Source organism: Antechinus flavipes, chromosome 2 (assembly GCF_016432865.1).
Source record: "Antechinus flavipes isolate AdamAnt ecotype Samford, QLD, Australia chromosome 2, AdamAnt_v2, whole genome shotgun sequence".
In the NCBI taxonomy this organism is placed as follows: Eukaryota; Metazoa; Chordata; class Mammalia; order Dasyuromorphia; family Dasyuridae; genus Antechinus; species Antechinus flavipes.
In genome coordinates this window covers 571,017,416-571,031,380 of record NC_067399.1, presented here as the reverse complement: position 1 = coordinate 571,031,380, position 13,965 = coordinate 571,017,416, and the positions used below count along the sequence as shown (strand labels likewise).

Genomic DNA, 13,965 nt, shown 5'->3' with positions numbered 1-13,965 from the left:
AAAACAGAAAAGCTAAGTGGATCAATAGATAGAGGACTGAGGCTGAAGCCAGAAAGAAGGAAATGGCAAACCATTTTCTTTTCCAAGAAAATCCCAAATCATAAAAATTCAGAGAGGACTAATTGGCAAAACAAAAATGAAGGAACCTAGGAGAATCCAAAATCCCTTATAGTCATCTGCAAGATTCCTAAAGAGGTACTGGAGTCAAGTAACATTCTAGGTTTGCTGTTGTTCAGTCTTTTTAGTTATCTATCTGCTATCTGTCTGTTTTTATGAGGCAGCCATGTGGCCAAGCCTGGACTAAGGAACAGCTGAGTTCAAATCTGTGTTAGACACTTATTATGTCAAATCACAGGACTTGTGATCCTGAACAAGTCATTTAACCTTGGTTACTAAGTTCACTCATCAATTAAATGAGCTGGAGAAGAAAATGGCAAACAACTCTAGTATCTTTGCTAAGAAAACATTAAATAGAGTCACAAAGAGTCAGGTATGGCTGAAATGACTGAAAAACAACACAAATTTCTATAGACTAATATAAATATAAAGGAAAATGGAATATGTAGAAGTGTATAGACAGCTAGATTGCTAACCCAGTAAGATCTGGTTCAAGAACGTTCTTTGCATTATTTTGCATTATTTGCAAATAGTTGCATTATTTTGGATAAGTCAATTAACAACTAAATATTATCAGACTTAATGTAGGTTGTTAGAGGAAGTTTAGAGGAAGTTTGATCTTTCCTTTTTTTTTTTTTGCAATTGTATATACTATCTTTTATTTACATTTTAAAATCTAAATAATTTTCTGGGAACAAAATCTGTGAGATGATGGTTCTTTTAATTAGACTTGAACCTATTTTAAAACTTCCAGAAAATCTCAATGTTTGTTTGTTAGGGGTAAGCCACAAGCTCATTTTAGTTGATAGCAGATTGAATATTAATTATTTTGCAACATTAAAGTGATTCCATGACTCTAGATACCCTCCCCACCTCTGCCTTAGAAATCTCTCAGACCTTCTATGTAGAGGTTCCACTGAATTCATTACAATAGAGATGGACATTTTATATTTGTAGTGATCCAACATCTATGCAAACTTTTCACGAGGTAACCCATGTTTATTTTTCTTTTCTAATTCCTCAGTATCAAATTTCCACCATGTTTCAAGTTCATGAAACTCCACTTGGTATTCTTTGCCTATAGCCAAATGGCACATAAGGTTTCATTTCCCAAGCTTGGGTATTAGCGTCATCTATCATAACTGAAGATCTTCCTTGATCAATAGTTTTCTTTGTTCTGCTTTGGTTCCAATCATGGGCATCACCAAATTGTCCAACATTATATGAATACCCATTTCGATGCTGAAAATAACCATCAGTGCTGAAGACAATGGCATCACAATTCTGACCAAGCGGAACATGAGACAGTGCTGTTTTCCCTGAACCAGAAAGACCTCTTAAAAGATAAGTAGCCTCTTTAGCTTCAATTCTTGGAATTGCTGGTATATAAGCTCGTCTTTTTTCTCCATCTGGAATAAAGAAGGGTCTTCCCAAGATTCTTTTCTTTTTTCACAAGAACCATCACTTTCTTGTCCATCTTATTCATTGTGGCTATTTCTAGAGGGCTCTATGCTACTACTCCTCCCATCACAATCAGAATATTTGTTAGCCTGATCAAATGTTGGATAATTCCAATTGGTATTAGCACTGTTTATAGTATATCCATTGTACATTTCACATAATTTAACATTTTGACCATGGAAAGCATTTGATGGTGAAGATGGAGAGGGATTAAATCTTTGAACATTTAAATGATAATTGAACCCAGAAGGAAAAAAGACTGTGAGAAAAAAGAGGATTCCATTGGTTGCCATTCAGGCCTAACAGAAGGAATAGAGTTGTTAAAAAACATAGGTTGCACTTGTCCATTAACTACATATTCAGTGCTTCAATCAACTGGCTCATTACTGAAATATTGTTCATCACCAGAGGGTGAATGTATAGTACTGAACCAAGTATCTTCCTTTTTTTCATCAGATATTAAATTGTCATTGTAATGACCTTGATAACATAAACTAAATTGTTCCTGAGGAGGTTTAAATTCCTGACAATTACCTTCCAAATATTCTTTTTCATTCTCAAGTTCCTGAATTTCTTTGTAAAAGTGAAATAACATTGTCTTTTTTCAATTTATTAGAAGGATTCTGTTTGTTTTCTAGTCCACCAGTGACTTTTTCTGCATGATGTTTTCTTTCATCTCATTCATTTTCCTCAGGACTTTTGTAAATAGGTCCTATAAAAGATTTACTTATGCTATAGTCCACTTCCTCTTCACTAACTGGGATAGCTACCTTGCAATTTCTTTTCATGCGAATTTCTTTACTATTTCCAAAAACATAAGTATATTTATTTCTGGATATTTCACTGATGTTCATGGATAGTACTATAGGAATTTCATGCTATAAGTCTTCTGAATGAAATGATTCAATAATATCTGGCTTTTTATAAGAGATTATGTCCTCTAAAAGTTTCAACAAAATTGTAAGTTCAGTCTTGCTCTCCTGTGTTTTTCCATTTTCCTTGTCATCAAAGATGGATAAAAGTATCCAGTTATTTTCTGTTTTCTCTTAGAGTCTTGAAAATGGTCACCACCATCATGGGATATGATATGTTTATTCTCTTGATTTCAGTTTTTTAATTGCATGTTTCACTTGTTAGGTTTTTTTTTTAACCATGCCCCAGAGATTTAGCTTAATTTTCACAATAAGTCATCTGTGTGCAAGAAGAAGAAAAGCAAGCCTGGGAGGTCTCAGTTATCCGGGCTGGTGGCTGTGGGTGAGCCCCTGGAGCTCTGTCCATAGCCAGCAGTGTCTTCGCTCTCCAAGTTTGGTCTTTCAATAATGAATCCCAAAACCAGTAGCAAAATAAATAATGAAAACATTATAAACTTTTTAGTCCCATAAATGAGAAAGAAGTTAAAGCCTGAAGAGACACAAGAGCTCAGAAACAAACCTTAGAAACTTGCCAATTTTACCAAAGTCTATTCCTGTGCCCTCACTTCATTTGATCATTCTGTCTGTGATCTGGGAGTTTCCTTTTACTCCCATGAGGCTTCTCTGTCTCCCACCATTCTTACTTCACTGCATCATTTCCCCTCTTTCTCTGTATGCTGTGACAATATCAACTGACAATAAACTGACCTAGGAAAAAGATTTTTTTAGAAGAAAAGCCTGCAAAATATTTGTTTCTCCAACTGTTCAAGGCAGAAACCTTGAAAGAATAGTTTATATCAGTCTCTGTGGGGCAGGATGCCAAAGGAATTTCATCAAGGCCATTTGAACTGGTGGCTGAATTGTCCTGGGTATTAAATTAAACATTGATCAAACACACTGCAGTTATGAATCAAATGAACAGTCTCCTTCTCCCAGGTTGCACTTCCAGTAGGAATTCAGGCCTTTTAAAATTCCAAGGTGGTCAAAATGCAATATTTAGGGAAAATTGAAAATGTAAAATTGGATAATATATTACAGAACCTGACCCTGCTCCTGAGAACACTTGCTTTGGATTATTTGGAGCAGCTGTTGAGTTATACAGTGTGCTATAATTCTCCATTGATTACACATCATAGTGATTTGTGCTAGAATCAGGCAGAATGTGTCCATTGTTTTAGTTTCTTTCTGTCTGTCTATCTATCTACCTATCTACCTATCTATATGGTTGTTATTTGTCTATCATTTTGAACAAAGGTTCTATATTAAACACATTAAATTAATAAATAACACAGTTAAATTAATATGAGATATTTTAGAGAACAGCTTGATGTTATTAAAAAACCCCACTCTGTCTCCCAAATGCAATCTTCTTCCTGTTCAGTCCTGGACCTAGTTAATTATACATCTATAATGCTTCTCCCAGATAGATTTACTTATGGATCAGCTCAATGATTCTGTTTTTGACAGTGTGCTGATTGCATAGAGGCCTAGAAAACCACATACCTCTTTTAAAATCTCAAGAGTTTCACCTAATAATGCAATTGGAAAGAGGAAGCATGATATTTTGAGTAGAAGTTATTCCTCAGTAAGGATATCTTGAATTCAAAACTTCTCATACTACTACCTGTCTGATCTTGCACAATTTACTTCAACTTTCAGTTCACCAAGGAACACTCCAAGACAAAAAGTTGCAGAAGACATTCTAATCCATACTGGTAAAGAGGAATTCCTTTTACAAGAATCTCTCAATGTAAAAGAAATGCCAAATCTGAAACCCTGAAAAGGAAAAAGGAAAAGTGGATGAAAACTTTGTTTTGTGGGCCTTTAAATAAAGAAACTTCATAAGCCTGGGTGAGGAAGATAAACTCTTCAGCTGCAGCATCTGGCCCACAGGCCATAGTTTGAGGACCCCTATAAGACTAAGATATGCAAATAGGCAGCCCATTTGTAGAAATTAATTCTTTTAGAAAAAATCTTTTGAAACTTGTATGGTTAACTCTTGAGCATTGTATCTTTGTTAGGGGTATACTTAGAGGGTGTAGGTATAATTTGACTTTGTTGTGATGATATAAAAAAGAAATTAGTGGTAGAAAAGAGATTGTACTGGAAGAAGAGGAAAGGGGGAAGTAAAATAGGGTAAATTACATCACATGAAGAGGCAAAAAGACCTATTACAGTTGAGGGAAAGAAGGGGAGGAGCTGAGCATTGTTTGAACCTTAATCTCATCAGATTTGGCTCAGAGATATCATGCATATTTAGCTTGATATAGAAACTCTTATGGGGAAGTAGGAGGGGAAAAGGGAAAGAAAAGGAAAGGCTAATAGAAAAAAGAACAGAAGTAGAAGGGGAAAAGTATAAGAAAGGAAGGGGATAAAAAAGAGGAGGACAGATTAAGAGAAGTGGTGGTCAGAAGTAAAACAATGGGGAAGAGATAAAGGAGGAAAAGAAAGAGAAAAATATATTTTGAGAAAAAAAATAGGATGGCAGATAATACAGAGTTTTTTCATTTTAATTTTGAACGTGAATAGGACAAACTCTTCCCTAAAACAGAAGTGGATAGCAGACTGGATTAAAACTACAATGTATTGTTTACAAAAGTTTTTGAATCTTGAAAATAATTCAATAAATAACTTTTAAGTACAATGTGAAAGGCACTGTGCTCAAGACTTGGGATGCAAATACCCAAAACGAAACAAATTCTGTCTTCAGGGGGCTTATATTCCATTGGAGAAATACAATATGTATTACTACCCAAATATATAAATAGCAGGCAGTGTGCATTAAGAATTAAGAATAGGAAAGGGGATAAAATAAGACTTTATAGCAACCTTTGAAAGGCAATAAGAATTCTGAGAAGTGGAAATGATTAGAATATGCTTTCCAGCTATGGGGGAATAAAAACTGAGAAAAAGGATAGAATATTATACAATGAATGATCAGTATTCTAGTCTGGTTAGGAACATAGTTCATAAAGGTGATTAATACAAACTAAAGCTAAAAAACAGAGTGCTTCTAGGCTTAAAAACTACTCTGGGATGAGGGAGGGAAGTAATTTATTCTATTGACTAGAAAGATCCATTGAAAAGTGTTTTTTTTTGTTTTGTTTTGTTTTGTTTCCCCCCCCCCCCGGGGATGCGTTAAGCAGAAGTATAATATCATCACAGTTACAATATGTCTTAGGACTACTAATTTGATCATTGTGTCAACATTGGGTTGAAGAAAGAAAGGGGAAGTAGAGAGACTTAGGAACCAGAATATTCAAGATGAGAGACAGTGAGAAGTTTAATTAGTGGGGGCAAGGTTATATGTGTAAAGAAAAGGAGACAGATGTGAAAAGAGTGTTATGAAGGTAAACCAATAAGATATGGCAGATATTTGAATTGCGAGAATGAAATGGGACAAAGAATCTACTACTAATTCAAGGTTATAAAATGAGGTACATTACAAAGAGCTAAAAGAAAAATGGGGCCAAATATACTAAATAGACAAAAAAATAAAACAAAGCCCCCAAAACCTAATGATGTAAGCCACATAGGGTAGAACCTGTTCTTTTTTTGTAATAGCTTTTTATTGACAAAACATATTCATTGTAGTGTTATTGTTTGTTTTCTGGAGGTCTTTGGGGAAGCCTTCTTTTCAGCAGAATAATCCCCACAAGAATGACCAGGTGGTAAAGTCTAAATTCTTTATTGCCTCCTGGCCTGGGACCTGGATAGCTTTCTTGAAGCCCTTCAGACAGGCCTTGGTCTCAGTGGGGATAGCAGGAGGACAGACCAGCAACCACAGTGGTGTGAGATGGAATGAATGAATCTGTCCCTCCTTGGTTCTTAGAGCTTGAGCTCCCACCTCCAGTCCTCTTGTCTTCTCTGGCTCTGGCTCTGGCTGAGTTTGTCCCAGCTTTATATGCTCTATTTTAATTACATCATTGTATGTATGAATCTTGTAGAATAGATATTAACCCCTGCGTTTTTTATTTCCTTCACGGGTTAATTGTGCACTATTTCAAAGTCCAATTCTTTTTGTACAGCAGACTAACTGTTTGGACATGTATACATATATTGTATTTAACTTATACTTTAACATATTTAACATATATTGGTCAACCTGCCATCTAGGGGAAGGGATGGGGGGAAGGAGTGGAAAGTGGACAAAAGGTTTTGCAATTGTATGCTGAAAAATTACCCATGCATATATCTTGTAAATAAAAAGCTATAATAAAAAAAAAGAATAGGTGTTAACCTTGTAGAACTATATTAAGTACTAAGTTCATGTACTAAACTAGAGAACTATTAATCATCATGCTAAACTAGAAAACCATTGCCTTAGACATTCCACTGACTTAACACCTTGTAAGAATCCTTGTTTCAAGTAGAAGAGTTCTGGCACATAACAATGCATGGATAATTTTTCAACATTGACCCTTGCAAAAACTTCTGTTACAACTTTTCTCCTCCTTCCCTCCACCCCCTTCCCTAGATGGCAGGTAGTCCCATACATGTTAAATATGTTGAAGTATAGGTTAAATACAATATATATTTCTCCTTCCAAGTCTTGTTTCTTTCCTTGGGCCCGGATAGCTAGATTCTTAGAGGCCTATCTCTCTGCTTGGTTCTGAGAGCTCCTGCAGCTTTGTCCTTTGCCTCTGCTCCCTTCAGCCTCCAGCCAGCACAAAGATGAATCTGTCTCTCTTGCCTTCCAAAGTAATCTTTTCCTGGCTCTAGCTCAACTCCAACTTGTGGCTTCTTCTGACTTGACGCTCCCCTCACTATGTAATTTGACTGAATCCCCACCACTGGGCCTCTGCTTTCTTCTTATATACCAGAGAGAAGAATTATGGGTTTCTCCCAGAGTGCTCTCTGGCCCTAAGAGATTCAAGGGAGGTGTGAATTCACAAAGTTACAAAGTTTACTTTGTGAATCTCCCATACTTGTGAACTCCAATGAGTAAAGGTGTAAACACAAGCATTGTATTAATTAGTTCTACTTAGTACCTTGTTTCAGGTTCTGGCCCAAAACATCAACTCTAGTGAGTTAGCAGTTTGTAAAGATTCCAACACGTAATGGTGATAGCGGACAATTTTGTTTCACTCCTGATTTTATTGGGAATGGAGAAATTGTTAGGAGTTATGGGACATGGAATACTATATCATAATAATTCTTATTAGCAAAAGTTGATTTCTTATTTGTATTCCCATTAGCTGGCACAGCACTCGACACATATTAGGTGATCAATAAAATTTTAATGATTATTTATTGAAGCTCTTTTTTGGTCCAAAAGTTCTAGAAAGTTTGAAACTATAGGTTTAATGTAAATAGTAATTATACTTACCTTTTGACACAGCAATATCACTACTAGGTCTATATACTTAAAGAAATAAAAGAAAAAGAAGAGAACACATATATACAAAAAATTAATAGGATTAGGATTTTTTGCTATAGAAAAAAGCCAGAATAAAGTCAATATTCATCACTTGATGAATGGGCTGTACACATTATGATATTAACATGAGGGAATATCAGTGTACCAAAATAAATGACAAAAGGATAGATTCCATGAAATATGGAACTTATGTGAACTAATACAGAATTAACAAAACCAAAAGAGAAATCTATTTAATGCCTACAATACTATAAGGGAAAACAACTTTGAAAGACTCAAGAACTTGATGCAATAACTAAATAATGAAAGAGTAGAAAGAAAAAAGAATCCCTACTCCCAACTCCCAACTCCCTTCAGAGTTTGGAATCTTCAAATAATTGGGAGCAATAGAAAAACCTAGACAATATCGTTCAGAAAATCAAGTAATCAAGTGGAGGGAGAAATCATGGAAATTGGGGATGTTGATTAGATAGAATGTCAAAGTGTTAGGATAGTCATCATAAACCCTAGAAAAACAGTGGTTAACTATGCCAGTAGTCCTGTAAACCATATGCTGAAATAACAGAAGGAATATGTTGGAATCTTTACAAACTGCTAACTCATTAGAGTTGATAGATTATTGATCTGATCTTACAAGAAGATGTTTTGGGCCAGAACCTGAAACAAGGTACTAAGTAGAACTAATTGATACAATGCTTGTGTTCACACCTTTACTCATTGGAGTTCACACATTTGGGAGATTTCAGGGTTTAGTATAAGATATCCGAATTCACACCTCCCTTGAAGCTCTTAGGGCCAGAGAGCACTCTGGGAGAAAACCCATAATCCCTCTCTCTGATATATAAGAAAAAAGCAGAGGCCCAGTGAAGAGAGTTCAGCTGAATTTGATTGGAGAGGAGCACACTGGGACAGACACAGAGCACTCTGGGAGATTGAGAGCCAGAAGCCCTCTCTCCGAGACAAGAGAGATCCATCCATTTCATTTTCCACTTGGCTGGCTGGGCTGAAGGACAAACCTTTGTATTTGGAATCATTCGGAGGGAGCTCTTGGAACCAAGCAGAGAGATAGGTCTCTTAGCTAATCGGGCTATATTGGAGACAATAAAAGATCTGAACTTTTATCACCTGGCTGCATTTGGGGTAATTATTGATCTGAACTGATACTAAGGCTGCCTCCAGAAAACCTCCCCGAGAAATCTGCTTGCTCCCAGAGAGAATCATCATTATATTATTATTTTAAAAGAAGAAAATCACCAACAGGAGTGGATAATCAGAACAGGACAATGATCTGGACAGAACAATATGAAATGAATTAGAAGAAAGGAATTTTCTCCTTAGGTAGCAGAACACTGCTAGAACACTGGTCTAGATTTCAAGAAATCCATAAACTTCAATGAAAAAATACAGCTTTATTTTCACTAACTTCTAAATGAAATTTAGCATTGCTTTGAATTATAAATTTTATGAGAATATTCTGAAAGAAATAGTTAATCAGATTGTCAAAACAACCAATGACAGGAAAAAAGTGTTAACAATAGATGACCTGGAGAAATTTTGATACTAAATCACAGAGATTAAAGAAGCAGGAGATTAGGACCATAATGAAATAAAGGAAACAAGTATGCAAAAGCATATATTAAAGGTTCTCACATTCAGCATCTCTTTTGATCCTCACTTCAACCCCATCTGGTAAGTATAACAAGTAGTATTAGAGAACTGGTAGATGTCTTAAAGACTTAAATGACTTGTCTACAGTCACACTTACCTTCTAGTTACTATCTAGAAGGAAAGTCACAGAATAATTACTAGAATCATGAACTTTCATCTCCAAACTCAATGTTCTTTTCACTGAATCTTTTTTTCTGTTTTATTTTGTATTACCTCATCATAATATTCTAATAAAGCAGTTTTCAAGTTTCAAAATGCTGGAACATCCAATGACTATTAAGTCAAGGAATTTGATGTAGTCCCAACTTCCATTCTTTTTGACAGATTGTTATTGTCCCATAGAGAGTAGTTCAGACTTGTCTTTTCATTCTGCTGAATAGGAGGCAGCTGTGTTATGGACAGTGGCCTGTAACTATCAGGAGAAAATAACAAGGAAAATAATTACAAATAAGGCTTATGGCCTCAGATGTCTACAGACCAATGCCAAGAACATGGGCAAAATATTAATTAAGTGCATTGAAAATTTTAACTTAAGTTGGAAAATACCAACTCTTGTGTTTCATTTTCACTTGGTGAAAAGGAAAACAGGATGAGATGTTGGTAATAGAAGGGTGTACCTTATTTAGAAGCACCTGATCACCTGAAAGGGAAAGAGAGTAGTTGTTAAAGAGGTAAAGTAGTCCAAGCTGACAAATGGGAAAGTAGAAGGTGCCCCAGATTTGTTGGTTCTCAATAAAGGCTAAATTCATCATGCAAATGCAGGAAAATACTGTTGACACTGTAGAGATGAAAAGAACAGGCACATGACAGATGGAGAGGAAATGAACAGCAACTCAGCTAAGGCAAGTTATTAGCAGGTACCATCATTGTTGAAAGATAGGCAGTTATGATGATGTCACATTCTTCTTTAAATTAAATTCTAATTTCCACCCCAAAAGAAGTATGGCCTATTGCCTAGAGAGCTAGCCTCAGAAAAATTCTGGGTTTAAATCTAACCTTTGATACATATTAACTATGTGACTATGATCAATTCACTTGATTTCTCAACACCCCAAGCAGCCCTCCTCTTAAGTTGCTAAGAATTTATCAATCTCCTACTTTCTTCATGCTCATCTCCACCTATTGGTTCTGCTGGTTCTCTTTAAATCCCCACTAAAATCCACAATCTACAGGAAGTCTATACCAAACTCTCTTAATTACTTCCTATTTATCCTGTATATAACTTGCTTATACATATTATTTGTCCGCTGTCTCTTCTTTAGTCGATTACAAATTCTTGAGAGTAGAGACAGTTTTTTGACTCTTTTGTATTCCCAGCGTTTAGCACAGTACTTCACACAGAACCAACACTTAATCAATATTTATTGATTGACTACCTGATGAACTCAAAGGTCCAGTTCCCAAAATCAAACAAAAAATCTCTTCAATCTATTAAGTTTTCCCTCTGCAAACACAAAGTATATCTGATCTCTTGCACATGCAGTCTTGAAAATATTGAAATAAATTATCATATCTCTCTTTTCTCTTCCCTTGCTAAATTGAAAATCCTGAAGAGACTAAGATTGACCTTATGCTGTTTATGTATTGATCCTGTTTATAATTAATTGATTTTGTTCTGAAACTCCTTAAATAAAGGTTCTTTGTCTCTGGATTTAGTTCAGAATTCAACTGGCTTGTACTGAGCTAAGTTAAAAAATCCAGCTCTTCTTGCTTCAAGGAATTTAACTGATCTTGAGATCTAGGTGTTAAAGCAAGGGAGTTGAACCTGATCTTTTTATGCAAGCAAGCAGTCTTTCAAGGATGTCTATCCAAATGTTTAGCCCACTGTCTCACACCTGGATTGAGACAAAGATCACTTCTTAGTCTCCTGAGAAAATAAGAGGCTTTATCACTAGATCCCATTACCAAACTTCCATCTAATCATGTTGGTCCCTGTGCTTCAGCTTTATAGCTAATCACGTTGCACTCAGTCCCATGCTGTCATCTATTGTTGTCCTTTTGCTTAGGATATTTGGCATAAATGACAGCAAGTCATTGCTTTATTGGTAGGCAATGTGCCTCCTGTTAATATATGTTATATTAAGATTTTAGAGATTTGCCTGAGTTTACTTTTATTTCAAATTTCACTCAGGGCAATCACCAGTTCCTTGAGCCAGTCTTCATGTACTATGGTTTCTAAACCCTCATAATCCTCTTCTTTATTCTCTAAATATTCTCTAACTTCTCCGTGTTTCTCTTAATGTGTGCCATCCAGAATGGCATATAGTACTTCACATGCTCACCAAAAGTGCTCAATATTGTCATGATGATAAACCAACAATTCACACACTATAGCAAGATAGAATCAAAATGGGTACATGATTTAGACATAAAGGGTGACAACACAAGCAAATTAGGAAGGCAAAGAATGGTTTAATTGTAAGATTTATGGAAAAAGGAAGAATTTATGTCCAAACAAGAGATTAAAATAATTATTTGAAATACAAAATGGATAATTTGATTATATTAAATTTAAAATTTAAAATATTTTACACAAAACAAAAAATGTTAACCAGATTAGAAGGAAAGCAAAAAGCTAGGAAATGATTTTTACAACCAGTGTTTCTGAAAAAGTCTTATTTATTTGTGGTTATAAAAAATTGAAAATTGAGGGGATGCCTATCAATTAGTAAATGACTGAACAAGTTGCATTTCATGAATGTAATGGGATATTTATGTGCTACAAGAAATGATAAGATGAGGGAATTCAGAAAAACCTATAAAAAAAAAAGATTTACATGATCCAATGCTGAGTGAAGTGAATAGAATTAGAATTTTGTATATAGTAATAGCAGCATTGTGTGATGATCAACTATGATACACCTAGTTCCTCTCAGCAATACAGTGATCCAAGACAATTCTAAAAGACTCATGATAGAAGATGCTATCCATATCCAGAGAAAGAAATATGAAGTCTGAATGCAGATCCCAACATACTATTTCCACTTTTTGGGGGTTTTTGCTTTTTTTCTTTCTTGTGGTGTTTCCCTTGTATTCTGATTTTTCTTTCACACCATGATTAATTTGGAAATATGTTTAATGTGACTAGGTCATCTAAAACAAACAAAAAACAAAACAAAACCAAAAAAAAACACCATCAAGATGAATAATATTCCCCCTTAATGGAAAATTCTTCTGATCACCATATTAATAAACAATGCCTCCTGAATAGCCTAATCAGAACTCCTAAACACTATAGGACCTTTTTTCAAAATAATATAGAGGCAGTCCAAAGTGACTGACTAGACAATATTTACAGAAACAAAACTATAGATGAAGAATGCATATTTGCCTACATTGTGACATATATTTACATGGGATTAGTTGACATTGCCAAAGAATTCTTCACTAGGCTCCTGGTAAAGAGCTTCCATTAGTCTATCAAAGAAACAGACCTAGCCTATTACCAGGATTATCTGAAGCCCTTCTAGAAATGTCATTGCATTTGGCACAGCCTTTGAGCTCTTAGGGACACCTCCATATTACAGTGTGACATTGTGGGAGGTTTGTATGAGTATGTATGTCAAGATAAGACTGAAATGGGTACATTATTTAGATATAAAATGTGACAACAAGCAAATTAGGAGGGCAAAGAATAGTTTAATATAAGATTTATGGAGAAGGGAAGAATTTAAGACCAAACAAGAGATAAAAAGCATTATGAAATACAAAATGAATAATTTTGATTATATTAAATTTAAAATTGGGATTGGAATGAAAGATAACCTATAGAGAATCTGTGTCCTACATTGATATACATGAAAAGTAAATATAACTAGTGAATGAATCCTAGCATTTGGGGAGGACTGTCCCTATGGCAGTGACTTTAGACAAGTCACAAAAGATTAGTAAACATGTATACATTTAATCTTCATAACTGGAAGGAATGGTATATCTATATCAGTGAGGTCACAAATCACAGATCCATTGAAGTAAGGCAAACACTTTCATGGGCAATATTTAATTATTCCAATTCATGTGTGTGTGTGCTCGTATATGTGCACATGCTAAACATAAACTGAAGATAAATAATAGGTTTGACCCATAACCAAATCAAAGAAGGAAGTTTGGATGAATCATAGTACTTTTAATGATGTCTAGGTGTTCCCTTCTGCAAAAACAAATCTTTTAAACTCATCACTCTTAGAAATTATATTTGGCTATTAATACTAGAACACCAAAGTTTCATTTTTAATAAAATTATAGATTACTAAAAGGGCAATGAAGAAACACATCATAGATGACAGCAGCATATTATCAATGATGACATGCAAAAGAAGTATAAGACATCACCAAGGATGTGTATGATCAAAAATGGCAGGAGATTAGTCATATAGTCAGCTAGAGGGATGGCACATAAACGCTCAAAATGTTTTATAGGTATCCATG

General features: G+C 35.0%; 1 pseudogene; it reads right to left on the bottom strand.

Annotated features, from left to right (window-relative positions):
- Nucleotides 1–941: 941 nt before the first annotated feature.
- LOC127546912 (NEDD4-binding protein 2-like 2) lies at nt 942–1,526 on the bottom strand (annotated as a pseudogene).
- Nucleotides 1,527–13,965: the final 12,439 nt, after the last annotated feature.